Source organism: Hordeum vulgare, chromosome 3H (assembly GCF_904849725.1).
Source record: "Hordeum vulgare subsp. vulgare chromosome 3H, MorexV3_pseudomolecules_assembly, whole genome shotgun sequence".
Classification (NCBI taxonomy): domain Eukaryota; kingdom Viridiplantae; phylum Streptophyta; class Magnoliopsida; order Poales; family Poaceae; genus Hordeum; species Hordeum vulgare.
This window is the reverse complement of record NC_058520.1, coordinates 502,702,583-502,729,746: the sequence shown is the minus strand read 5'-3', so window position 1 is coordinate 502,729,746 and position 27,164 is coordinate 502,702,583. Positions and strand designations below refer to the sequence as shown.

General features: G+C 45.6%; 1 pseudogene; it reads right to left on the bottom strand.

Moving 5' to 3' along the window:
• Positions 1-270: 270 nt before the first annotated feature.
• LOC123440305 lies at positions 271-2,294 on the bottom strand (annotated as a pseudogene).
• Positions 2,295-27,164: the final 24,870 nt, after the last annotated feature.

Below are 27,164 nucleotides of genomic sequence, written 5' to 3'. Positions count from 1 at the left end.
TCAAGATAAGTGTAGCTGCTTTAGTATTAAATTTGTACTAATTTAGTACTTCCTCCGTAAACAAATATAAGAACGTTTAGATAGTGATCTAAACGCTCTTATATTTGTTTATGGAGGGAGTGCTAAATTTAAGACACTTATTTTGGAGCGGAGGGAGTATATGCTATTCGCTCATGCCAGCTCATCCAGAGTACTAGGGAAATAAAACCCTTGATGCTGAATCAAAGCATAGCCCAAGAGAGGCAGAGAGCAACTCATGGTATTAATCAGTGACATACACATCAGGATGTTCCATTCACTTGAGACATTTCAAATACTCACTGCAACTTCATACAAGAAGAACTGCAGAAGCTGAGCAATCATGGTATTGTCAGTTGCAAGAAAATGGGGAGGGCATAACATGCATTTCGAGGAAACTATCAAATTCAGCCAAGCAGATCAAGAGTAGTAGGTACTATCCAGAACACATTCGATCAGGAGTAGCTGAAGAAATTCAACAGAGATTCAGCAATTCAAGGGGTTGGTGAGAAATGTCTGGTTAACTCATTCATCCAGTTGAAGCATGCAGTTGAAAGCTTTAAACACAAATTTGATCCCGATCTTCTTCGGCAGAATGGAAGACAAATCAAGTTGACCTTACTCCCATAATCTTTGACAAATACTCCGTGAGATATTAGTGATAAAGGAGGCAGAACAGAACCACCGTGAGATACTGGGATGTTAGCGCAGAAATGGAAATGGGTTCCTACTCTTCGAAGGCCCATGGACTCTCTTGGCGCAGTTCCTCCTCCTCCTCCGTGAAGTCGCTGGTGATGCCGAACATCTTGCGCGTCTGCTCCACGCTCTTGCCCTTGATCATGTCGGCGACCTTCTTGCAGGCAGCGTCGAGGAGCCCCTTGATGTCCAGGAAGTTGGCGGCCATGATGAGGTCGTAGAGGGCGTCCTGGCTGAGGCCGCCGACGAGCTTGCGGTCCCACTACATCAGCGCCTCCCCGGATGCCTCGGAGTGGCAGCTGCTGCTGCCCTCATCGACGCGGCTGTTGCCAGAGGCAGAGGCGGCGTGCTTGTTACAGTACTCGATCACCGTGGCGAGGGCCCTGGCGTCCACGTTGGGTAGCTGGATGATTCCTCCGGCGCAGCCCTGGTCGATCATGTCGGCGAGGAGCACGGACAGCCGAGCCGCCGCCTCCGACACCTTGAACAGCATCCCATCCCAGCTCTTTAAGGTGATGATTTTTCCGCTGGCCCTGAAGAAAAATGTGTCGTTTTCGCCAGCAACCTCCTCTGTCTCCTCTGCCATCGCCCCCTTCTTCTCCGGCCGTTCACCATTGGTTCTCAGAAAATGCAAGTCCAGAGAACCATGTGCACATGTCTTCCGTCTCTATCTGTTGCATCTGCCCTGGCGTCTTGCAATTGATCATGTCCACGATGGCGACCTTCTGGCAGGCAGCGTCGACGAGCCCCTTGATTTGGAGGAAGTTAGCGGCGCTGATAAGGTCGCAGAGGGCGTCCTGGCTGAGGCCGCCGACGAGCTTGCGGTCCCACTCCTTGAGCGCCTCCTCGGATGCCTCGGAGTTGCCGCTGCCGCTACCCTCATCAGCGCCGTGGTTGAGGACGGCGTCGGCGTGCTTGTTGCAGTACTTGATCACCGTGGCGAGGGCCCTGGCGTCCACATTGGGTAGCTGGATGATGCCTCCGGCGCATCCCTCGCCGATCATGTCGGCGAGGAGCACGGACAGCTGCGCTGCCTCCTCCGACACCATGAACAGCATCCCATCCGAGCTCTCCAAGGTGATGACAGCACTGGCTTTGAAGAAAAAGATCTCTTTTTTGCCGGCCACCACTTCCGACGCCACTACCCTCGCTCCATTCTCCTCCAGCCGTTGTCCCTTTGTCTTCCTAAACCTTCGTCGCTCCCTTCTTGCCCCCTCCGCCGCCGCCGCCGTCCCCTTCTCAGATAATGCAATTTCAGAGAACCATGTGAACATCCCTTCCGCCTCCTCTGCTTCGGCCTTCTTCTTATGCCCCCTCTTCGCCGATGCCGATTGATCTTCTCCCTTTTGCTCCGCCGTGGCTCTCTCCTCCTCCTCCTCCTCCTCCTCCTCCTCCTCCTCCTCCCCCTCTTCCTCATTCCCGTCCGTCGCTCCCTTCTCTTCCTTCTCCTTGTCCGCGGACGCGACTCCCTTCTCCTCCTCCGTCATTCCCGTCTTCCCGACCGCCTTGTCCGCGGTCGCCGGTCCCTTCTCTCCCACCGCCGCTCCCGCTTCCATCTCTTGCTTCTGCTCCGCCGCCATTGCTCTTGATGTGGGTTGGGTGGGGAACTGCTGGAAATGGCCGAGGGTGCGATGTGCTTGCACAAAATCGGTGCGATGAATCCATTTCTTCTTCCACTATGGGCCTACTTCTGGGCCGAACTGAACAAGCTGTTGTTTTGGGCTGCTAGGTTTGGTGGGCCCATTTGTAATATTATGCTTGACCCAGTCTTTTTTGATGGGTGATGCTTGATGAAGGAGATAGCAACGAGAGCAACTTGAGTGGTCCTTCGAGAACCTCTTCAAGGGTCATTTGAGGATGAGCTGAGAGACCTTTATTTGGCGTGCTCTTAGAAGACACCACGTGTCCACGTGTCGCGTTTTGGGTATTTTCTTTTATAATTTTTATATATACTTTTTGTATCTAAGTATTTGTAGTTGGAAAGAACTAGTCTAGTATTTTCAACTACAGTTTTTAGATACACAGGACGTATTTTGGGATTTTTAGAAGATTTTTCTTTTTTTTGGCTTTTCGGTTTTTCAAAGTCTTCCTTAGGTTTTGGGGAAAATGGAAAAAATTACACGAAAAAACGTGTTTTTTTCTTTTTCGAACGGCATGATTTTGCTTCCGCTAGAGGCATAGCCGCGCCTCTCTCTAACGGAAAAAAATAAGCTTCATTTTTTCTTTCCTTCTATGAGAGGCACCGTTCTGCTTCCGCTAAAGGCACATATTTGTCTTGCGAGACGGATAAAAACGTGTTTTTTTCTTTCACGGAAGGTACGGTTTTGCTTCCGTGACATGCTTTTGCGAGAGGCGTGACCGTGCTTTTCTTACAGAAAAAAAAATATGTTTTTTTCTTTCACGGGAGGCACGGTGTTTCTTTCGCGAGAGACAGAGATTTGCTTTCATGAGAGGCACGGTCGTGCCTCTCAGAAACGAAAAATAAATAAATGTTTATTCTTTTTTTCCTTCCACGAGAGTCGGGGTTTTTTCATCCGTTTTTAACAAAAGTTCATCAAAATCTATCAACATGGGATTTGGTTTTGAAGATCTCGACGCGAGAAATTCAATGATGAAAACAGTTTGAGATTTGGACACATGATTTCAGAGATAAAATTATTTGAATAAACGGGTCTACAAAAAAGGGAAAACTCTCATGTTGCGATAAGTCGCCAGTACGTCATTTGTCGCAATCTGGAAAGTATAACCTTTGTAAGGAGTGCCCCTTAATTAGTGATTTCGCCTATTAGACGTTGTTGGCGCCACGGAAACTCCCTGGTGCCCACGCGCCAATCCTGGTGGGCTGGCCCATTAGAGCGAGATTGGTTGCATTAGAAAACCAGAACGAATAAATCATAAGAAAAATGTGAATTCAAAAATGTCAGGTATATCTAAAACGAGTCCATTCATTATCAGCGTTAGTTTTTGTGGCACACAAGAGAGAACGTCGTCCATCTCCAACGACAAAAGCTTGTGGACTCGTTTTAGATATACCTAACAAAAGCTTGTGGACTTGAGATGAAAATATGACAATGGTTGTGTTGAATTGTTTAAATGGAGCTGAGGGCTTAGGATGCGAAGTATACGTTGGAAATATGTCTTAGAGGCAATAATAAAATGGTTATTATCATATTTCCTTGTTCATGTTATAATTGTATTAACCAAAAACCGTAATACATGTGTGAATACTTAGACCACAACATGTCCCTAGTGAGCCTCTAGTTGACTAGCTCGTTGATCAATAGATGGTCATGGTTTCCTGACCATGGACATTGGATGTCGTTGAAAACGGAATCACAACGTTAGGAGAATGATATGATAGACGAGACCCAATCCTAAGCATAGCACAAGATCGTGTAGTTCGTCTGCTAGAGCTTTTCTACTGTCAAGTATCATTTCCTTAGACCATGAGATTGTGCAACTCTCGGATACCGTAGGAATACTTTGGGTGTATCAAACATCACAACGTAACTGGGTGATTATAAAGATGCACTACAGGTATTTCCGAAAGTGTCTGTTGGGTTGGTACGAATAGAGACTACTGGGATTTGTCACTCTGTGTGACGAAGAGGTATCTCTGGACCACTCGATAATACATCATTATAATGAGCTCAATGTGAGTAAGGAGTTAGCCACGTGATCATGTGTTACGGAACGAGTAAATAGACTTGCCGGTAACGACATTGAACAAGGTATAGGGACACCGACGATCGAATCTCGGGCAAGTATCATACCGATAGACAAAGGGAATTGTATACGGGATTGAGTGAATCCTTGACATCATGGTTCATCCGATGAGATCATCATAGAACATGTGGGAGCCAATATGGTTATCCAGATCCCGCTGTTGGTTATTGGCCGGAGAGGTGTCTTGTCATGTCTGCATGGTTCCCGAACCCGTAGGGTCTACACACTAAAGGTTCGGTGACGCTAGAGTTGTAATGGAAATTGTATATGTGGTTATCGAAAGTTATTCGGAGTACCGGATGAGAACTCGGACGTCACGAGGAGTTCCAGAATAGTCCGGAGGTGAAGATTTATATATGTGAAGTCCAGTTTCGGTCACCAGAAAGGTTCTGGGGTTTATCGGTATTGTATGGGGACCACCGAAAGGGTACCGGGGTCCACCGGGAGGGTCCACCTGTCCCGGAGGGCCACATGGGCTGAAAGTGGGAGGGAACCAGCCCATGGTGGGCTGGTGCTAGCCGCCATAGGGGGCCCAAGGCGCCTAGGGCCAAAACCCTAGGGCGTGGGGCTGCCTCCCTCCAACTTGGGAGGCAAGCCACCCCTAGGGCTGCCGCCGCCCCCTCCTAGGGTTTCCTAGGGTAGCCGCCCCTCTCTCTCCTTCCTCCTATAAATAAGGGAGGGTTGGGAGGGCTACGCCCAGCCCTGAACCCCTCCCCTTGGTGCAGCCCTACCTCTCCACTTCTCCTCCTCCGCGGCGCTTGGCGAAGCCATGTCGGAGAACCACAAGCTCCACCGCCACCACGCAGTCGTGTTGCCGGAGCTCTCCCTCAACTTATCCTCCCCCCTTGCTGGATCAAGAAGGAGGAGACGTTCCCGGGCTGTATGTGTGTTGAACGCGGAGACGCCATTCGTTCGGTGCTTGGATCGGATCGCCGCGAGTACGACTCCATCAACCGCGTTCATAGCGCTTTCGCTTAGCGATCTTCAACAGTATGAAGATGCTTTCCCTCTCTCTCTCTCATTGCTAGAATCTCCTAGGTTGATCTTGATGGCACGTAGGAAAATTTTGAATTATTACTACGTTCCCCAACAATATATGCTCCCAAGCTCAAATGATCCGTGGTTGAACAGTAACTAAAACAAATTGTAAAATTTATTAAAATAGAAATTGTATTTTGTTGTTGTTGACTTAAGCTTGCAAAATTTTATCTTGAAATACCATCCATGAAGTAGTGGCGGAACAAAAAAAGTTCATGCTCCAAAAATGCTATTTTAAAACATTTTTGCCATGACTTCCACAAAATACATTTCGTGTTGAAATTCAAGCATTCAAATCATTTGCCAAAGTTTTCCCCAAAAAAGATATATTTTCTCTTCCAATTTTACTATTTACCCCGAGCTCATTTGAGCTCGGGAGGAGAAGAAGACTTTTAACTTACAAAAGGAAAATTATAGTTTTCTTGTTTTGATCCCAAGAGCTCAAGGTGCATATTCCCTCTCTCGGTTTCTGCCGATTAATTTATGTAATGTTGTGCTAAAAATCGTATCAAAAGTACAAGCTAACATATTGAAGGAGGTGCTCAACATTTTTATCCTGGGTAGATTGTGTTGGAAATATGAGAAATTTACCATAGGATTTTATTAAAAGAAAAACTAGGATAAACATAACCACCATGATAAAGACCGAAGAAGGCATGCAATATAGAGATGAGATGACAAAAGACATGTACACGTATGATCTAGAAAAGAACATATGTGTAACCATTCTATATAGACAAGGTATCATATGAAGTGATGAGCAGAAACGGAACATATCTAGAAGAGATACTAAAGAAAAAAATTGCGGTAGGAACTGAAAGAAGAAGAACATGAGAACGTACTGAGTTGCAGCAGCAGTAGGATTGGTGTTGGCGTTGTCGTTGGCCATGTTACCAGAGAGGTGGTCGACGTCGGGGAAGTAGTCGTCGTCCGGGAAGAAATCGTCGGTGTCCGTGATAAAAGCCAGTAGTCGCGCTGAGCGCTCCCCAAAAACCTTATCGCCCTTTTCCCGTACAGGACTCGAAGAGACGGAGTTTTCGAGGCCTACTGTCCCGACGAACGGTGCACGCCGCAAGACGGGATGGGGAAGAACGTAGCAGCAGCACAGAGAAAGGAACCGGTGGCAAGTGGGAACTTCTGATGCGTGGTCTCTGGAGAGGAGCTGTAGTGCCCCAAGTGTAAAGCTTTCCCTTTTTGTAACCTTCCATGTGGGACCACCTTGACTTGTAATGAGAGCTATCTATCCATGTATGATTTCATGTGTCACCTTGTATTCTTCTTTTGCATGCATGCATCCAGGCCATACCTGTTGGAAATATGCCCTAGAGGCAATAATAAATTAGTTATTATTATATTTCTTAGTTCATGATAATCGTTTATTATCCATGCTATAATTGTATTGATTGGAAACACAATACTTGTGTGGATACATAGACAAAACACTGTCCCTAGTAAGCCTCTAGTTGACTAGCTCGTTGATCAAAGATGGTCAAGGTTTCCTGGCCATAGGCAAGTGTTGTCACTTGATAACGGGATCACATCATTAGGAGAATCATGTGATGGACTAGACCCAAACTAATAGACGTAGCATGCTGATCGTGTCTTTTTGTTGCTACTGTTTTCTGCGTGTCAAGTATTTATTCCTATGACCATGAGATCATATAACTCACTGACACCGGAGGAATGCTTTGTGTGTATCAAACGTCGCAACGTAACTGGGTGACTATAAAGATGCTCTACAGGTATCTCCGAAGGTGTTAGTTGAGTTAGTATGGATCAAGACTGGGATTTGTCACTCCGTGTGACGGAGAGGTATCTCGGGGCCCACTCGGTAATACAACATCACACACAAGCCTTGCAAGCAATGTAACTTAATGTAAGTTGCGGGATCTTGTATTACGGAACGAGTAAAGAGACTTGCCGGTAAACGAGATTGAAATAGGTATGCGGATACTGACGATCAAATCTCGGGCAAGTAACATACCGAAGGACAAAGGGAATGACATACGGGATTATACGAATCCTTGGCACTGAGGTTCAAACGATAAGATCTTCGTAGAATATGTAGGATCCAATATGGGCATCCAGGTCCCGCTATTGGATATTGACCGAGGAGTCTCTCGGGTCATGTCTACATAGTTCTCGAACCCGCAGGGTCTGCACACTTAAGGTTCGACGTTGTTTTATGCGTATTTGAGTTATATGGTTGGTTACCGAATGTTGTTCGGAGTCCCGGATGAGATCACGGACGTCACGAGGGTTTCCGGAATGGTCCGGAAACGAAGATTGATATATAGGATGACCTCATTTGATTACCGGAAGGTTTTCGGAGTTACCGGGAATGTACCGGGAATGACGAATGGGTTCCGGGAGTTCACCGGAGGGGGGCAACCCACTCCGGGGAAGCCCATAGGTATTTGTGGGGGTCACACCAGCCCTTAGTGGGCTGGTGGGACAGCCCACCAAATCCTATGCGCCAAGGAAGAAAAATCAAAGAAAGAAAAAAAAGAGGAAGAAGTGGGAAGGGGGAAGGACTCCCTCCCACCAAACCAAGTAGGACTCGGTTTGGGGGGGGAGAGTCCTCCCCCCTGGCTCGGCCGACCCCTTGGGGTTCCCTTGGACCCCAAGGCAAGGTCCCCCTCCCTCCTCCTATATATATGGGGCTTTTAGGGCAGATTTGAGACGACTTTCTCATGGCTGCCCGACCACATACCTCCATAGTTTTTCCTCTAGATCGTGTTTCTGCGGAGCTCGGGCGGAGCCCTGCTGAGACAAGATCATCACCAACCTCCGGAGCGCCGTCACGCTGCCGGAGAACTCTTCTACCTCTCCGTCTCTCTTGCTGGATCAAGAAGGCCGAGATCATCGTCGAGCTGTACGTGTGCTGAACGCGGAGGTGCCGTCCGTTCGGTACTAGATCGTGGGACTGATCGCGGGATTGGTCGCGGGGCGGATCGAGGGACGTGAGGACGTTCCACTACATCAACCGCGTTCTCTAAACGCTTCTGCTGTACGATCTACAAGGGTACGTAGATCACTCATCCCCTCTCGTAGATGGACATCACCATGATAGGTCTTCGTGCGCGTAGGAAAATTTTTGTTTACCATGCGACGTTCCCCAACAGTGGCATCATGAGCTAGGTTCATGCGTAGATGTCTTCTCGAGTAGAACACAAAAGGTTTTGTGAGCGGTGATGTGCGTTTTTCTGCCCTCCTTAGTCTTTTCTTGATTCCGCGGTATTGTTGGATTGAAGCGGCTTGGACCGACATTACTCGTACGCTTACGAGAGACTGGTTTCATCGTTACGAGTAACCCCCTTTGCTCAAAGATGACTGGCAAGTGACGGTTTCTCCAACTTTAGTTGAATCGGATTTGACCGAGGAGGTCCTTGGATGAGGTTAAATAGCAACTCATATATCTCCGTTGTGGTGTTTGCGTAAGTAAGATGCGATCCTACTAGATACCCTTGGTCACCACGTAAAACTTGCAACAACAAAATTAGAGGACGTCTAACTTGTTTTTGCAGGGTATGATTGTGATGTGATATGGCCAATGATGTGATGTGATATATTGGATGTATGAGATGATCATGTTGTAATAGAAATATCGACTTGCACGTCGATGGTACGGCAACCGGCAGGAGCCATAGGGTTGTCTTTATAACTAACGTTTGTGCTTGCAGATGCGTTTACTATTTTGCTAGGACGTAGCTTTAGTAGTAATAGCATGAGTAGCACGACAACCCCGATGGCGACACGTTGATGGAGATCATGATGATGGAGATCATGGTGTGACGCCGGTGACAAGAAGATCGTGCCGGTGCTTTGGTGATGGAGATCAAGAAGCACGTGATGATGGCCATATCATGTCACTTATAAATTGCATGTGATGTTAATCCTTTTATGCACCTTATTTTGCTTAGAACGACGGTAGCATTATGAGGTGATCTCTCACTAAAATTTCAAGATGAAATTGTGTTCTCCCCGACTGTGCACCGTTGCTACAGTTCGTCGTTTCGAGACACCACGTGATGATCGGGTGTGATAGACTCAACGTTCACATACAACGGGTGCAAAACAGTTGCGCACGCGGAACACTCGGGTTAAGCTTGACGAGCCTAGCATGTGCAGACATGGCCTCGGAACACATGAGACCGAAAGGTCGAGCATGAATCGTATAGTTGATATGATTAGCATAAAGATGCTTACCACTGAAACTATTCTCGACTCACGTGATGATCGGACTTGAGATAGTGGATTTGGATCATGTACCACTCAAATGACTAGAGAGATGTATTTTTTGAGTGGGAGTTCTTAAGTAATATGATTAATTGAACTAATTGTCATGAACATAGTCTAATGGTCTTTGCGAATTACGATGTAGCTTGCGCTATAGCTCTACTGTTTTTTATATGTTCCTAGAGAAAATTTAGTTGAAAATTGATAGTAGCAAACTTTGCAGACTGAGTCTGTAAAACCGAGGATTGTCCTCGTTACTACGCAGAAGGCTTATGTCCTTAATGCACCACTCGGTGTGCTGCACCTCAAGCGTCGTCTGTGGATGCTGTGAACATCCGACATACACGTTTCTGATGACTACACGATAGTTCAGTGCAAAGTACTTAATGGCTTAGAAGCAAGGCACCGAAAACGTTTTAAAACGTCACGGAACATAAGTGATGTTCTAAAGAGATGAAATTGTGATTTCATGCTTGTGCCCTTGTTAAGAGGTACGAGACCTCCAACAAGATTCTTTGACCACAAAGTAAAGGAGAAAAGCTCAATCGTTGAGCGTGTGCTCAGATTGTCTGAGTACGACAATCACTTGAATCAAGTGGGAGCTAATCTTCTAGATGAGATAGTGATGGTTCTCCAAAAGGTCACTGTCACCAAGCTTTGAGAGCTTCGTGATGAACTATAACATATCAAGGATAGATACAATGATCCTTGAGCGATTCGCGACGTTTGACAGTGTGAAAGTAGAAATCAAGAAGGAGCATCAATAGTTGATGGTTTGAAAAACCACTAAGTTTCAAGAAAGGCGAGGGCTAGAAGGGATACTTCGTGAAACAGCAAAACAGTTGCTGCGCTAATGAAGAGACCCAAGATTAAACCCAAACCCGAGACTAAGTGCTTCTGTAATAAGGGGAACAGTCACTGAGGTGGAGCAACTCTAGATACTTGGTAGATAAGAAGGCTGGCAAAAGTCGAGATAAGTATATTTGATATAAATAATGTTGATGTGTACTTTACTAGTACTCCTAGTAGCACGAGGGTATTGGATACCGGTTCGGTTGCTAAGTGATTAGTAACGCGAAATGAAAGCTACGGCATAAACGGAGACTAGCTAAAAGCGAGGTGACGATACGTGTTGGAAGTGTTTCCAAGGTTGATATGATCAAACGTCGCACGCTCCCTCTACCATCGGGATTGGTGTTGAACCTAAATAATTGTTATTTGGTGTTCGCGTTAAGCATGAACATGATTGGATCGTGTTTATTGCAATACGATTATTCATTCAAAGAGAATAATGGTTGCTCTATTTGCTTGAATAATCACCTTCAATGGTTTATTGAATCTCGATTGTAGTGTTACACATTGGTGCCAAAAGATACGAGTTAATGATGATAGTAGCACTTACTTGTGGAACTGCCGCTTGAGTCATGTCAGTATGAATTGCATGAAGAGGCTCCATGCTGATGGATCTTTACTCACCTGATTTCGAATCACTAGTGACATGCAAATCATACCACATGAGCAAGGCCTTGTTTTCATTGAGATGAAACAAGATAGTAACTTGTTGGAAGTGATACATTTTGATGTATGCAGTCCAATGAGTGCTGAGGCACGCAGTGGATATCATTATGTTCTTACTTCACTGACGACTTGAGTAGATACAGGAGTATTTACTTAATGAATCACAAGTCTGAAATATTGAAAAGTTCAATTCCGTTTCAGAGTGAAGTTCGTCGTAACAAGAGGATGAACTGTCTACGATATGGTCATAGAAATGAATATCTGAGTTACGAGTTTTTGGTACACAGTTAAGACAATGTGGAAATTGTTTCACAGTTCATGCCACCTCGAACATCATAGTATGATGATGTGTCTGAATGTCATAGCCACGCACTATTTAGTATGGTGCATGCTGTGATGTCTCTTATCGAATTACCACTATCGTTATGGGTTATGCATTAGAGACAACCGCATTCACTTTAAATAGGGCACCGCATATTTTCGTTGAGATGACACAGTATAGACTGAGGTTTAGAGAAATCTAAACTGTCGTTTCTTGAAAGTTTGGGGTTTCGACACTTATGTGAAAAAGTTTCAGTCTGATAAGCTCGAACCCAAAGCGGATAAACGCATCTTCATAGGATATCCAAAACAGTTGGGTACATCTCCTATCTCAGATCCGAAAGCAAAGTGTTTGTTTCTAGAAACGGATCCTTTCTCGAGGAAAGGTTTCTCTCGAAAAGAATTGAGTGGGAGGGTAGTAGAACTTGATGAGGTTATTGAACCATCACTTCAACCAGTGTGTAGCAGGGCGCAGGAAGTTGTTCATGTGGCGCCTACACCAATTGAAGTGGAAGCTGATGATGATGATCATTGAGCTTCGAATCAAGTTACTACAAACCTCGTAGGTCGACAAGGTCGCGTACTGCTGCAGAGTAGTGCGGTAACCCTGTCTTGGAGGTCATGTTGTTGAGCAACAGTGAACCTACGAGTTATGGAGAAAGCGATGGTGGGCCCAGATTCCGACAAATGGCTGGAAGCCATGAAATCCGAGAGAGGATCCATGTGTAAAAACAAAGTGTAGACTTTGGTAGAACTACTTGATGGTCATAGGACTATTGATTAAAATGGATCTTTAAAAGAAGACAGACGATGATGGTGATAAGTCACTATTAAGAAAAGCTCGACTTGTCGCAAAGATGTTTTCGATAAGATCAAACAGTTGACTATGATGAGACTTTCTCACTCGTAGCGATGCTAAAAGTCTGTTAGAATTATGTTAGTTGTTGATGCATTATTTATGAAATATTGCACGTAGGATGTCAAAACATTGTTTTCTCGACGGTTTCCTTGAGCAAACATTGTATGTGATACAACCAGAAGGTTTTGTCGATCCTAAAGATACTAGCAAGTATGCAAGCTCCAGTGATCCTTCAATGGACTGGTGCAAGCATCTCGGAGTTGGAATATACACTTTGATGAGATGATCAAAGATTTTGGGTTTGTACAAGGTTTATGAGAAACTTGTATTTCCAAAGAAGTGAGTGGGAGCACTATAGAATTTCTGATAGGTATATGTGGTTGACATATTGTGGATCAGAAGTAATGTAGAATTTCTGTAAAGCATACAAGGTTGTTTGAAAGAAGTTTTCAAAGGAGTACCTGGATTACGCTACTTGAACGTTGAGCATCAAAGATCTATGGAGATAGATCGAAAACGCTTAATAGAAGTTTCAACAAGATGCATGCCTTGACAAGTTTTTGAAAGAGTTCAAAATAGACCAGCAAAGAAGGAGTTCTTGGTTGCGTTGTGAGGTGTGAATTTGAGTAAGACTCAAAACCCGACCACGGCAGAATAAAGAGAATAGAATCTAAAGTATGCCATGATGTGTACCGCACCTGAAGTGTGCCTTGACTCAAAGTATGTTGAGGGGTACAGAGAGTGATCCATGATTGAATCACTAGCAGCGGTCGAAATTTATCCTTAGTAACTAATGGACTAAGGAATTTTTCTCGATTATGGAGGTGGTTAAAGAGTTCGTCGTAAAAGGTTACGTTGATGCAAGCTTTGACACTAATCCGAATAACTATGAGTAGTGAAACGGATTCGTATAGTAGAGTAGATATTTGGAGCATTTCCGAATAGCACGTAGTAGCAGCATCTATAAAATGACATAAAGATTTGTAAAGAACACACGGATCTGAAAGTTTCAGAACCGTTGACTAAAACCTCTCTCACGAGCAAGACGTGATAGACCCTATAACTATATGGGTGTTGGATTCGTTGGAATCACATGGTGATGTGAACTAGATTATTGACTCTAGTGCAAGTGGGAGACTGTTGGAAATATGCCCTAGAGGCAATAATAAATTAGTTATTATTATATTTCTTAGTTCATGATAATCGTTTATTATCCATGCTATAATTGTATTGATTGGAAACACAATACTTGTGTGGATACATAGACAAAACACTGTCCCTAGTAAGCCTCTAGTTGACTAGCTCGTTGATCAAAGATGGTCAAAGTTTCCTGGCCATAGGCAAGTGTTGTCACTTGATAACGGGATCACATCATTAGGAGAATCATGTGATGGACTAGACCCAAACTAATAGACGTAGCATGTTGATCGTGTCTTTTTGTTGCTACTGTTTTCTGCGTGTCAAGTATTTATTCCTATGACCATGAGATCATATAACTCACTGACACCGGAGGAATGCTTTGTGTGTATCAAACGTCGCAATGTAACTGGGTGACTATAAAGATGCTCTACAGGTATCTCCGAAGGTGTTAGTTGAGTTAGTATGGATCAAGACTGGGATTTGTCACTCCGTGTGACGGAGAGGTATCTCGGGGCCCACTCGGTAATACAACATCACACACAAGCCTTGCAAGCAATGTAACTTAATGTAAGTTGCGGGATCTTGTATTACGGAACGAGTAAAGAGACTTGCCGGTAAACGAGATTGAAATAGGTATGCGGATACTGACGATCAAATCTCGGGCAAGTAACATACCGAAGGACAAAGGGAATGACATACGGGATTATACGAATCCTTGGCACTGAGGTTCAAACGATAAGATCTTCGTAGAATATGTAGGATCCAATATGGGCATCGAGGTCCCGCTATTGGATATTGACCGAGGAGTCTCTCGGGTCATGTCTACATAGTTCTCGAACCCGCAGGGTCTGCACACTTAAGGTTCGACGTTGTTTTATGCGTATTTGAGTTATATGGTTGGTTACCGAATGTTGTTCGGAGTCCCGGATGAGATCACGGACGTCACGAGGGTTTCCGGAATGGTCCGGAAACGAAGATTGATATATAGGATGACCTCATTTGATTACCGGAAGGTTTTCGGAGTTACCGGGAATGTACCGGGAATGACGAATGGGTTCCGGGAGTTCACCGGACGGGGGCAACCCACTCCGGGGAAGCCCATAGGTATTTGTGGGGGTCACACCAGCCCTTAGTGGGATGGTGGGACAGCCCACCAAATCCTATGCGCCAAGGAAGAAAAATCAAAGAAAGAAAAAAAAAGAGGAAGAAGTGGGATGGGGGAAGGACTCCCTCCCACCAAACCAAGTAGGACTCGGTTTGGGGGGGGAGAGTCCTCCCCCCTGGCTCGGCCGACCCCTTGGGGTTCCCTTGGACCCCAAGGCAAGGTCCCCCTCCCTCCTCCTATATATATGGGGCTTTTAGGGCAGATTTGAGACGACTTTCTCACGGCTGCCCGACCACATACCTCCATAGTTTTTCCTCTAGATCGTGTTTCTGCGGAGCTCGGGCGGAGCCCTGCTGAGACAAGATCACCACCAACCTCCGGAGCGCCGTCACGCTGTTGGAGAACTCATCTACCTCTCCGTCTCTCTTGCTGGATCAAGAAGGCCGAGATCATCGTCGAGCTGTACGTGTGCTGAACGCGGAGGTGCCGTCCGTTCGGTACTAGATCGTGGGACTGATCGCGGGATTGTTCGCGGGGCGGATCGAGGGACGTGAGGACGTTCCACTACATCAACCGCGTTCTCTAAACGCTTCTGCTGTACGATCTACAAGGGTACGTAGATCACTCATCCCCTCTCGTAGATGGACATCACCATGATAGGTCTTCGTGCGCGTAGGAAAATTTTTGTTTCCCATGCGACGTTCCCCAACAATACCATCCTTGCCATACCTTTTGATTCTATGTCATGTTGTGATTTCATGTGGTCTTGCTAGGAGTTGGAATTTGTGGTGATATGATTTCTTGTGGACATATGTGTGGTGGTGGTGTTGTGATCATGTGATGATGTGGTTGTGGTAGCAGTGTGTGATGCTTGCCATATTTCAAAACCCCCACTAGTTATTTGCAAACCCTCTCTCTCTTTATTCCACAAGTGCCATTACAACGTGTCCCTAACCTGAATTTAAAATGTTCAGGGTTTAGGAAAAATTGTGGAAATAATTGGGTGCTAGGTTTGGTGTTTTGTCTTGTTGCCTAAAGGTGCACAATAAACACAAAACAGCAACTAATAGGGCTGTTTTGTATTTATTTTATATGCCCCAAAAATCCTTTTAGTATTTTATTTATTTAGATTACTATTTATCAGGCTCAGAGTCATTTTTGCTTTTATTTATCTTCTTTGGTTTTCTCTGTGGCCTTTTCCTTTTCTCTGTGTTTTTGATTAATAGAAATTGCAGGGGGTGGCCGTCTTCTTTAAGTAACACTCTAGTGGGCTTCCTCCCATCAGAGAGGCCCAACTCTCCTCCCTCCCGTGTGCGCTGGCAGCCCAAGCACGTGCCTTCCTCCTACCTAACACCGTCTCCATACCTCTCTCCTTTCCGTCTCCACACCAGAGAGAGCACGAGCTACGCCATCAGGCACAGCCGTCGAGGCCACCTCATAAAGCGTGGGCGTCCGTGCCCAACTACCCTAGGGTTTCCCTCTCTCCCCATCTGCGCCGCCACCTCTCTCCATCCCCATCTCTCTTCCTTCCCTACCGGTAAGTTCTTTGTAGGTGTTAGCAGAGAGAGAGAGAGCCGACCACCGCCGTCGATCCCCTGCCTCCCGTCGACTCCGGCACCGGCGGCCATGTCCAGGGGCACGGGAGATCGCCCCGCATTCCATTCCCGCCATCGCTGAGGTCGAGGAGCGACCTCAACGACGGCCAGGGCCTCGTCATCGCCTCGGACCAGGAGCTCTTCTTCCTCTTCTTCGGTTCTGCAGCAGCAGTTCGTCTTCTTCCTCTTCATCGCCTCGTCGTCGTGGGGTCTTCCCCTACCTTCCCGAGGTGAGGCAGCCCTCCTCCCTCCTTCCTCGCGGGGCTCGGCCGTAGATCGCCGGAGTCCTCTCTGTACCGAGAGGCAGATCGGTCGTGTAGGTGGTGGTTTTGTTCTTCTGTCTTGCGTTCGGTGTGGTGGTGCAAGAGAGGGGCTTCCTCCCCCTCGTGGTAGGAGCGCCGCAGCTAGGATGCACCCCCGCGTCGACGTAGTAGCATGGAGAGAGCCTAGCACCGGCGACCTCTCTGTCGTCGCCTCGCTGGTGCAGTGCAGGGCATGGCATGAGATGTGTTACCTTGATCTAATCCCCTATTCTGACAGTGTTCGTAGCATGGCATAGTGGTGCGGCGTCTGGATGTGGATCAGGGGGTCGAGGGTTCGATTCCCCATGGCGCCACACATACCCCCCTTTTTCTTCCAGCGTTTTCCTTCGAATTGTTAGTAGTATATTCAGCAGGCAGAATTAACCTGCATGTTCCCCTGTCTCTGTCGACTAGATGCTAGCAGCAGAGTGGTTGGCTTGGTGGCTTAGATGCAGGGGCTCTGGGGTTCGATCCCCCCACCAGCCCTTTTTTTGTTGATGCTTCTCTGTTTTTGATTGGTAGACTTGCAGAGATGACAGTGGGGTGTTAGATCTATCTTGTGGTTTTTCATTCCTTGCTACCTCCAACAGCAGGAGTTGCTAGAATTGCTAGCTAAGTATTTGCTAGCATGTGTATATGTGAGTGGGTAGGTTGCTTGCTTAGGGGTGTGTGTGTGTGTGTGTGCATACACATGGTGATGGTCACCTATGTAGTGTGTGTGTGGTGCCTCCCTTGTAGATGATGTAGGTGTAGGTGGCTTGATTTTTTTTGAGTGGCTAGATATATGGCAGTAGGTTTGTGCATGTGTGTGTAAGGTGTTGCACACACATGTGGTGGTGCTAGTGTATGTATGCATGCGTGTGCAAGTGTCATATGCATGTGTTAGCATTCTTTTGTGTTGCTAGCATGTGTAAGTGGTGTGGTTTCTACTAGATGACATGCATATGAGTAGCTATGAGTGTGTGGTGAAAACAGCCCCATTTGCAACTTGTGCTCCTCCTCATGTTCATATGAAAGAGGGCATGAGGTGTGTGTAAGATCTATGTGGCTTAGTGAGTAGCATTTGTGTTGTTGATGTGCATGACACAAACATGGGGTTCAAACCCCCATGTCACTTTGTCATTGTGCACACGAACTCAACCTTTGTAGTTGTTGTCTTAGTAGGATACTTTATGGAGTTGACATATCCAGATTTGTTGCAAGTTTGTTCCTTGATTCCATGGAATAGGTGGAGCCCAAGGGCATGAGCTTTTGTGTGATAGTAGTAGGGGTTTTGCTCTACACCATAGTGGTGTCATTTATCACTTGGTGTTATGTGTGTGCAAACTATGCCTAGACAAAGTGGGCATGTGGCTGAAAAAATTCCAGATTAGTGAAATCTGTAATTTCACTAAGTCTGGGATTCTGGAAACATTTTCTTCCCCTATAGATGAGGATGTGCTGGTCATTCTGTTGAGAACTAGCCTTAGTTCAGTGCTAGGATTTTGAACCTGATATGTTTGCGAAGCTCCCTGTCAAATTTCAAATCATTTGGAGTCCAGTAGGTTGTGTTTTGACTGCTGTCAAAAAGCTTCAGAACAAAGACAGAAACTCAGGTGCAGGAATTTTCACCAAGTCCCTCAGATCTGATGGTTTTGGGAAAGTTTGTGACCTTGTATCTTCTAGAGTTTAATTAGTTTTGCTGTGATTCTTTCTGGTGTTGGTAGTGTTCTTGGTGGGCTTCAGCCACATATATTATTTGTCATGTTTGGAGGCCTGTAGCTATGTTGCATGTAGCTCCCAAAGAGCTAAGATGCAATTTATGGCAGATTATGTAGTGTTGTCATTTTGATGATTGTGTGTGCTTAGTGGATGTTGTGGTGCTATTCCTTGCTCCAATCCATCCATGTTGGATTGTTACATGTCTTGGCAATCTGGGAATACCAGATTTGTGCCAATTGTGAGTTTGGTGTTGAATCTTCCACGTAGAGCTTCATATCTTGTATCGTTGATTCTCGTTGATCCGTAGCTCCGTTTGCAATGTTCTTTATATAGGTTTGCATCGTTTTCACGAGCCGCATATGTTCATGCCATCCTCATGCATGTCAAAATAGCTTAGTGTAAAGTTCTGTCCAGAAACTTGCAGTAGTTTAATTTGCTTGTGCTAGTGATGGAATTAATGATGCATGCCCATTGTTCATCTCATGCATCATGCGATTGTTGCATCTTGTGGTGCTGCTGTTCATTGGCTGTTATTCTTATGTTGGGTAGCACAGGGATCGGAGAACGAATACGTGGAGTTAGGAGAGTACGTGCAGGACGAACCAGAACCATTCCAAGCTAAGGATATCACACGCAAGATGACATGACCTTGATTCCATCTCTAGACTTGCTATGCTAGTTTTCGATTCCATGTCATATTGCTCGCTGCCTACCACTGAATTAAGTTGCCTCTTCAAATTTCATGAGCCCAAACACCGTTCTCCTTCCTAGCAAACTTGTATGGCTAAGTAGGCTTGCTCAGCTACTAATGTTAGCATTGCTAGTTGCAGGTGTTTTTTTGACTCATGTGATAACATGAGCTTGATATCATTATTTTAAATTCTGTTATTTAATTAATGCACCTATATATACTTGGTAAATGACGGGAGTCCTAGCCTTTTGCCGGGTGCTTTCTTCCGTTATTGCCGCCTTAGTTACCGGTTACCGGTGTTTGATTCCATAATGATCGCTCCTAACACGTTCGGGGTTGTTATGGGGACCCCCTTGATAAATCGCGTAGTGCTAAGGCTTGTCCGGCAGGACCCAACATTGGTGTTAATTTGCTAATAACTTAATAATAATATGCATAGGGAGTAGCTACCCCGAGGACTTTAATCAACAACCCGGGCCAGTGCTCCTCTTGAGTGTTGGTCCAACCCAGAGCAGCTTATTACGCTCCCCGGGGCAACTCGGTGTTTTGGCGTGGTAACCATCGCTCAACCGGCGTGTCCTGAGACTGAGATACGCCGCTCTTATCAGGGTCATCGACATGTCGGGAGGTCCTGCTAGCCTTGTCTTACCTTAGCGGTATATCTTTGCGTATAGGAATCCCAGTGAAGCTTTGGTTTCCCCCAGAGTTGAGGTTTTCCTCTAAGGAATCCGACGAGGTCACGAGATTCGTGATAGAGGATGCCTTTGCAGCATGTGTTCGTTTGTGATGGAATAATTGGAGCACCCCTGCAGGGTTTAATCTTTCGGAAAGCCGTGCCCGCGGTTATGTGGTAACTTGGAATATTTTGTTAACATCCGGTATTAGAGAACTTAAACATAAGCTAATAAAACTGCCAACTCTGTGCGTAACCGTGATTGTCCCTTCGAAGATCTCTCTTCGATCGGGAACACGGTGGGGTTATGAATGCCGTAGGTAGGTGTTCAGGATCACTTAGTGATCAAGTAATCCCGACCGCTAGCGTAGACCACCTTCACTTCTACTTTGCGTAAGTTAGCCACTTAATCAAGCATAGGATGCTGCAGCCTATACACTTCACCTTTACCCTACCTAATAACCTGACTAGTTCTGGCACCAAGGTCTTAGATTGCTGAGTCCCCGTGGCTCACGGATTCCTCTGAAACTCCCAGCAGGTACAGGTACCCCAGAGACAGATGATCCCGACGGCACCCAGCTGGCGTGGCAGTACGACGAGGAGACAGACCGCCTCTATGTGAACTATCCAGAGGACTGAGACGTGGTCGTGATCGTGGGCCTGCAGTAGGGTAGCATAGCATTTTCCATGTTTTGTAGTCCGTAGCGGAACTACCTTGATTGTATCTGTGTTGTACTCTGATTTATTAATAAGAAGACAGTTGAATCCCGAATTGTCTACTTGTATTATTATTTGTGCTATGTTACTTGCTTGCGAAACGCTTAGATGCGCTTCTTTCCAATTCGGGGGCCTCGACTCCCAGATCGGAAAGGACCGCATCTTGGTCGTTACAGGAGCGACCTCTCTTTTATAGGCGCAGGAGAAGGAGGCGACTTCTCCGAGTGGACTTTCGTATACCAGTCGTGCGTGGCAAAATTTTAGTTCGGCTCATTCCCGCAACCCGCGACGCGTTGTGACGAGGCGAAGCGGGCGGCGGATGAGGAGGAGCACACGTGTATGTCTCTCTTGTTCTCAAGCTCATACATGTGTGGAAACATCATCCCTTATAAGGAGGTTCAACTCCCACTAAACTAGCAATGTGGGACTAAACATTTCCACCTCTTGCCTTGCACAAATGGGCTGCGTGGGCCTCTAGGATTTATTTGGAATTTTCTGAAATCATATATATTGGGCTGGCCCATATTTGGACAATATTCCAGCAATCCCCCACCAGATCCAAGAGGCACACAAAATTTGCCTTTGGTTCCAAAACACTATTTTATATACCGATACTGCAGTGGAGACTGTTAAGTTGAACTTCCACCTAGAACTCTATGCTACACTAGTAAGCAACTTGAACAGTGGACTAGGCCTTGAACTGTAAGTTTTCTGCGAAACTAGCTTCACACAGAGGTTTGATCGATACTAGGCTACCGTGGGACTTCCCCGCGGGTGGAGCTTATGTGTCATACTCCGAGACCTTTCATGAGTTTACTAGAGAGCACCCTACTCTCATAGATTGCGACGTTAACAATCAGACTCATATAAGTATGTTCTTCAAAAGATGTTCTGTAGGATAACATCTCTGCTTCAATAAGCCACTTAGAACATATTAAGATGTATATCAACCTACCATGCAGTTTAGGAAAGTATTGCATCTTCATGGGCTGGTATTATTAATGATAAGGATACTTTCCTCTCAGTTGACCAACAGCTTGTCTTCCACATCTAATTCACGGGATCTCCGATCACAAAGAATAGGTTACCACCGTGAACAACTCAAATTGTGGGTCTCATACTCATCTCCCTCGATGCATTTTCTATCACATTACGTGATAGACCCTTAGTAAAAGGATCTGCCAGATTTTTAGATGTTTGGATATAATCCAATGCAATAACTCCGGAGTTTCTCATTTTCCTGACAGATTTTAACCTTCTCTGAATGTGTCTTGATGACTTCATGTTATCCTTTGAGCTGCTCACTTTCGTGATCACAATTTGATTGTTGCAGTTCATAAGGATACGAGGTATAGGTTTCTCGACAACCGGCAAGTCACTCAAGAGCCAGCGAAGCCAATCTGCTTCGACCGTAGCTATATCTAGTGTTGTGAGTTCTGCTTCCATTGTTGACCTTGTTAAGATCGTTTTCTTGCAAGACTTCCAAGAAACAGCGCCACCTCCATGAGTGAATACATATCCGCTCGTGGCCTTTATCTCATCAGCATCAGAGATCCAGTTTGAATCACTATACCCTTCAAGCACCTTTGGGTGCCCAGTATAGTGAATTCCATAATTTGAAGTGCCTTTCAAATAACGCAAAACTCTCTCTAGAGCTTTCCAATGCACATCTCCTGGTTTTGAGACAAACCGACTCAGTTTGGTAACAGCAAAAGAGATGTCAGGTCTTGTAGCACTGGCTAAGTACATAAGCGAGCCAATAATCTGAGAATATTTCAATTGGTCTCTAGCAATTATTTGATTCTTTCAAAGCAGCACGCTCGCATCATATGGTGTGGGAGAGGACTTGCAGTCACTATACCCAAAGCGACTCAAGATCTTTTCCACATAGTGAGGTTGAAGCAACGTAATCCCACCATCTTCGTCTCTTAACAGCTTGATGTTCAGAATGACATCAGCCACTCCTAAATCCTTCATCTCAAAATAGTGAGATAGGAAAACCTTGACCTCTTTAATAACATTCAGATTTGTTTCGAAAATCAGTATGTCATCAACATACAAGCAAAGGATAACTCCCTCGCCCCCACCATGGCGATAGTACACACATTTATCAGCTTCGTTTACAACAAAGCCTGCAGTTCTGAGAGTTCTTTCAAACTTCTCATGCCACTGCTTGGGCGCTTGCTTAAGTCCATATAAAGACTTCAGCAACTTGCATACTTTCCCTTCCTGAGCATCTATTACAAACCCATCTGGTTGTTCGATGTAAATTTCCTCATCCAACTCTCCATTTAGGAAAGCAGTCTTAACATCCATTTGATGAACGAGAAGACCATGTGAGGCGGCTAGTGAAAGTAGTACTCGAATAGTGGTCAGTCGAGCCACGGGTGAGTAAGTATCAAAGAAGTCTTCACCTTCCTTTTGGGTATAACCCTTAGCCACGAGCCATGCCTTGTACTTTTCGATAGTACCATTAGGCCTAAGCTTCTTCTTGAATACCCATTTGCATCCTATAGGTTTGCACCCATAAGGACGATCAGTGATGTCCCAAGTTTCATTTTCCAAGATGGAATCTATCTCACTACGGACTGCTTCCTTCCAGTATTCAGCATCTTCAGACGCATAGGCCTCTGAAATAGAACTGGGAGTGTCATCTATGAGATACACAAGAAAATCATCACCAAAGGACTTTGGAGTCCTGTGTCTCTTGCTCCTGGTCGGAACTTCATTGTTCTCCTCCACAATATTTTCAAAGTGTTCCATCGAAATGATAGGTTCAGTAATTGTGACTAATTCATGGTTTGATGAATTAGGCATCTCCTGATTAGATGAGGTAGCTATATCCTTCATGGGAAAGATATCTTCGAAGAAAGTCGCATCATTCGACTCCATGATTGTACCGACATGCATGTCACATACCTCATATTTGACAACCAAGAATCTATATCCAATGCTATGAAAAGCATATCCTAGAAAAACATAATCCACAGTTTTTGGTCCTAGCTTGCGCTTCTTTGGGATTGGCACATTGACTTTCGCCAAACAACCCCAGGTTCGTAGATAAGAGAGTTTTAACCTTTTCTTTTCCCATTCCTCAAATGGAGTTATCTCTTTGTTCTTTGTGGGAACTCGATTCACGACATGACATGCAGTCAATATTGCCTCCCCCCACCATGCCTTGGAGAGACCCGATGTATCTAACATGGCGTTAACCAAATCAGTTAGAGTACGGTTCTTTCTTTCAGCTATCCCATTTGATTGAGGTGAATAGGGAGGCGTCCTCTCATCGATTATACCATGTTCCGCACAGAAAGAATCAAATTCATTTGAGAAATACTTTCCACCATGATCGGACCTAAGCCTCTTGATTTTTGATCAAGTTGGTTTTCTGCTTCAGCTTTATAGATCTTGAAAAAGTTCAAAGCCTCATCCTTAGATTTCAGAAGATACACTCGGCAGTATCTAGTGGAGTCATCAATTAGTGTCATGAAATATTTCTTTGCACCTTTTGTCAAAATGCCATTCATTTCAGATAGATCTGAATGTATGAGCTCTAGTGGTGCTAGATTTCTCGTTTCAGTAGTCGCGTGAGACTTACGAGGTTGTTTGGCTTGCACACAAACTTGACACTTAGATCCCTTGACGGTGTTAAAGCTAGGGATTAAGTTCAATTTGATTAGTCGCGACATGCAACCAAAATTAACATGACAAAGACGTGAATGCCACACATTTGATTCACTATTGTTGTAAACATGATTAACAACTTTATTGCAAACGTCTGCCAAGGATAAACGGAACAGGCCTCCTGACTTGTAGCCCTTACCAACAAAAGTTCCATACTTGGATATTACAAATTTATTAGACTCAAAGACAAGCTTGTAGCCATCTCTACACAAAAGAGATCCGCTAACAAGATTTTTATTGACGAAGGGGACATAATGCACGTTCTTCAGCCGCACGACCTTTCCCGAAGTAAACTTCAGATCGACCGTGCCAACACCACGAACAGAAGCAGGTGAACCGTTGCCCATCAGGACGGTGGAAGTCCCTCCTGTCTCTTATGCTTCAGTAAGGTAGCAAAGTTCCTCCACGAAGGAGGAAGTTTAGTGATGATGCCTCCAGCAACAAACTTGTCCGGTAGCATGCAATTGAAGTGCTCAAGTTCTCTTGCAAATGACTGTATTTCGTGAGCTTGCTCAACCACGGAGCACTCTTCAGTCATCCTGTAGTCATAGAATTGTTCCATGATGTACATCTCAGTGCCAGCATCCGAGACCCCAAACTTGGTCTCGAGTGCACCCCACATATCTTTTCGATTATCAATTGACGCATAAGCATCAACTATGTTCTCACCAAGAACGCTCAAGAGAGCAGCCTTAAACAAGGTATCCATTTTCTAAAAAGCTAGCTCCTGTTGAGCATCATGATCTCCTTCAGGTTTGCCAAGAGTTGCGTCATAGCAGCTCATGGTTTGAAACCATAGAACAACTCTCACGCGCCATCTCTTGTAGTGAACACCCTCAAACATAGGAGGTCTCATGGAGGAAGCAAAACCACTCGGGGTAAATTGCCTATAATAAGGTTTTTGGATTGTTGGAAATATGAGCAATTTACCATAGGATTTTTATTAAAAGAAAAACTAGGATAAACATAACCACCATGATAAAGACGGAAGAAGGCATGCAATATAGAGATGAGATGACAAAAGACATGTGCACGTATGATCTAGAATAGAACATATGTGTAACCGTTCTATATAGACAAGGTATCATATGAAGTGATGAGCAGAAACTGAACATATCTAGAAGAGATACTAAAGCAAAAAAGTTGCGGTAGGAACTGAAAGAAGAAGAACATGAGAACATACTGAGTTGAAGCAGCAGTAGGATTTGTGTTGGCGTTGTCGTTGGCCATGTTACCAGAGAGGTGGTCGACACCGGGGAAGTAGTCGTCGTCCGGGAAGAAATCGTCGGTGTTCGTGATGGAAGCCAGTAGTCGCGCTGAGCACTCCCCAAAAACCTTATCGCCCTTCTCCCGTACAGGACTCGAAGAGATAGAGTTTCGGAGGCCTACTGTCCCGACGAACGGTGCATGCCGCAAGACGGGATGGGGAAGAACGTAGCAGCAACACGGAGAAAGGAACCGGTGGCAAGTGGGAACTTCTGATGCGTGGTCTCTGGAGAGGAGCGACCTCTCTTTTGTAGGCGCAGGAGAAGGAGGCGAGAGGCCAGCGACGCGAGCCGAAGAGAGCGACGGGATATGAAACGAACAAACAGCAGCGACGAAGTTGCAGCGTTCGCTTTCAATATCCACTAGCAAAAACGTTCAACTTATTTAGTTCGGCTCGGCTCATTCCCGCAACCCGCGGTGCGTCGTGATGAGGCGAGGCGGGCGGCGGAGGAGGAGCACGTGTGTATGTCTCTCTTGTTCTCAAGCTCGTACATGTGTGGAAACATCCTCCCTTGTAAGGAGGTTCAACTCCCACTAAACTAGCAATGTGGGACTAAACATTTCCACCTCTTGCCTTGCACAAATGGGCTACGTGGGCCTCTAGGATTTATTAGGAATTTTCTAAAATCATATATATTGGGCTGGCCCATATTTGGACAAAATTCCAGCAGATTGATCACATATAATATCAAGTGATCACATTTTTGGAACAATAAGAAGAGGGGAAGAAGTTCAAAATATTGTGCTCTCACACTTAGACATGATGAAGGTTTATGATATAGTCGAGTGGGATTACCTTCTCGCTATAATGTTGAAGTTGGGTTTGACCAAGAATTGGGTGATGTCTATCATGGGGATTGTTGCATGAGTGTATTTATCATTACTTTTTATTGGGAACGTACAAAGGCTTTTAAACCCTTGAGAGAGATCTTTCATGTTGGGGAACGTTGCATGGGAAACAAAAAATTTCCTACGCACGCGAAGACCTATCATGGTGATGTTGATCTACGAGAGGGAGATCGGATCCACATACCCTTGTAGATCGCTAAGCGGGAAGTGTTAAGAAACGCGGTTGATGTAGTGGAACAGCTTCGTGATTCAAATCACCGTCGGACCACGATCCGTCCTGATCTAGCACCCAACGGATGGCACCTCCGCGTTCAGCACACGTACAGCTCGATGACAATCTCTGCCTTCTTGATCCAGCAAGAGAGACGGGGAAGTAGATGAGTTCTCCGGCAGCGCGACGGCGTGCCGGTGATGGTGATGATCTATTCCGGCAGGGCTCCGCCTGAGCTCCGCAGAGATCCGATCTAGAGGAAGAACTACGAAGTAGAGGTTTAGGGTTGCACGTGGCAAAGTTGTGTCTCAAAACCCCTAAAACCTCTAGTATATATAGGAGGAGGGGAGGGGCTAGCCTTGAGGCTCAAGGGAGCCCCAAGGGCGTCGGCCGAAGGGAGGAGGAGGGACTCCTACTCCAATTCGGTTTGGAAGGTGGATTCCCCTCCTTCCTTCCCACCTCCTTCTTCTTTTTTCTCCTTTGATTTTTTCCCTTGGCCGAAATAGCCCTATTGGGCTGGCCTCACCCGCATACCAAGGGCTAGTGCACCACCCATGGGCCTATTAGGTTCTCTCCCGGGTGGGCGGCCCCTCCCAGTAAAAACCCGGAACCCATTGGTCACTCCCGGTACACTGCCGGCAATGCCCAAAATCTTTCCGGAAGCCAAATGAAACAATCCTATGTATCAATCTTCATTTACGGACCATTCCGGAAACCCTCGTGACGTCCGTCATCTCATCCGGGACTCCGAACAAAACTTCGGTCACCAACACCTATAACTCAACTACACCAAAACGTCACCGAACCTTAAGTGT